The sequence below is a fragment of the Vombatus ursinus genome, unplaced genomic scaffold (genome assembly GCF_900497805.2).
Source record: "Vombatus ursinus unplaced genomic scaffold, bare-nosed wombat genome assembly UNPS02014801.1, whole genome shotgun sequence".
NCBI classification, from domain to species: domain Eukaryota; kingdom Metazoa; phylum Chordata; class Mammalia; order Diprotodontia; family Vombatidae; genus Vombatus; species Vombatus ursinus.
Window position 1 is genome coordinate 21,103,330 of NW_020954579.1, and position 2,284 is coordinate 21,105,613.

Consider the following 2,284-nt stretch of genomic DNA (forward strand, 5'->3'; position numbering starts at 1 on the left):
TATCTATCTATCTATCTATCTATCTATCTATCTATCTATCTATCTATACATACATATAATTTTTTCCCTCCCACCACCCTAATACTGACGAAGGACTCATGAGTTACAAATATCATCTTTCCCTGCAGAAATGTAAACAGTTCAACCTCAATAAGTCTCTTATGATTACTCTTTCCTGTTTATCTCTTCCATGTTTCACTTAAGTCTTGTATTTGAAAGTCAAATTTTATATTCAGCTCTGGTCTTTTCATCAAGAATGCTTGAAAGTCATCTATTTCATTGAATATCTATTTTTTTCCCCTGAAGGATTATACTCAGTTTTGATGGGTAGGTGATTTTTGGCTGTAATCCTATCTCCTTTACCCTGTGGAATATTATATTCCAAGCCCTGTGGTCCCTTAATGTAGAAGCTACAAAATTCTGTGTTATCCTGATTGTATTTCCACAAGATTTGAATTATTTCTTTCTATCTGCTTGCAATATTTTCTCCTTGACCTGGTAACTCTGGAGTTTGGCTACAATATTCCTAGGAGTTTTCCTTTGGGGATCTCTTTCAGGAGTGGCCTCCATGATTTGTCTTTGGTTTATAAGAGAAAGCCAAATGACCATCTTTTATTAATTACTTGATAGCTATAATTAATAAAATGATTGCTAATTACCCAGAAATTACCTCTCTCAGACTTTTCATAAGTCACTGCTTATATATCATCTATCTATTTGAATATAATACATAAGAAATCTATTCACCCTTTTTTATTCTAAATTCCATTTCAAGTGAGATGTGCTGTTTTCATGTTATGCTCTAAAAGATGATTTAGTTTCTTGTTACAGAGGGAAAACTTTCATAAATTTGCAAAATACATAGAGCCTTTAAATATGACATTTTAAAACACAAAATCTAGTTCCTAATTATCATATTTTAGAAGATCAACAATTTTTGTTAAGTATGATGTTGTTTCTTCTTCCAAATTAATTTTTAGCTGACAGTTGTATCCACCCCCAATTTTGTTTCATAAATATTCCCAAAGATATTCAATAGCTCAAGGTTGGCAATTTATAAAATCAGTGAAAAGACCTGTGTTTTGATTATATTAAGTCTCTAAAAATTAACTGTTAACTATCTCAAAGATAGAGGTTATAATTCATTAAATGACCTTTTATGTAATAAAGTAGAGTAATTCAGTCAATAGACACTTATTAATCACTTACTATGCACTGAAACAATGTCAATAAGAGCTTTTATTTAATTTTTGAAGTGTTGCAAGCAGATCAAATAACTTTTATGAATAAATGAGTGAAGTATTTATTATGTGCTTAATATGTACAAAGTACTGTACTAAGCACTACTGATGCAATAGAAAAATAAGACAATCTTTACTTGAAATAGGCTCACATTCTGATAGGGAGACAACATATATGAAAGATTTAATCTGCAAAGAAAGGTCCCATGGTCCTTAGTATGCAGAGGTAAAATAAATGGTAACACCCATTCATTTATGTCATTTCCACTGATAACAGTTTCTGATGTTGAACATCATAAGTAACAGTGCTAAGGATTTTGGTGACAAGAACTGATTTTTCTAGGTTTTAACAGACAGTACTTGCATGAGTAATAGCCAGGCAACATCTCCACAGGGGTTGCTTCCCAGGATGATGTCTATAGACAATTATGATAGGTCTACATTGTCATAGCTAAGACTTATTACAAACTAGAGATGCTTTCCCTTTGATAATTTGACTTGTATATAAAATGGTTTTTTTTAAATAATGTCAAGATTATAACTCATCCTAACCCATTATTTGACATAAGAATTCAATTTTTTTTATTGGCAATGCTAGCAATGATGAAATGAATTTAACATTGGCTGCACATTATCCAATTTCAAAATTACAGCCTTAGCATTTTTGTTCATAACATTTTAACTCTGTTACACATGCAATTTTACATTCTTATAAGGAAAAAAGTTTCTGCAAATACAACTTTTTCCAATATATTTGAAATGTCATAATATATATGCCCTTAAGACACAAAATATAATTATTTTATTTCCTATAACAAACTAGATCTTACATTATGGGTGAGTATTATACTCACATTATCATAATTTAATTCAAAAGAAAACATACAAGTGAAATAACTGGAATACATTTAAAATTTCATAAGCCAGAAAGCAATCTTTATGACATTTTCAAGTTTTGTAAAGCACTTTATGTATGTTATCTCATTTAGTATATATAACAACCTTGTGAAATAGGTACTGTTATTATTCCCATTTTATAGATG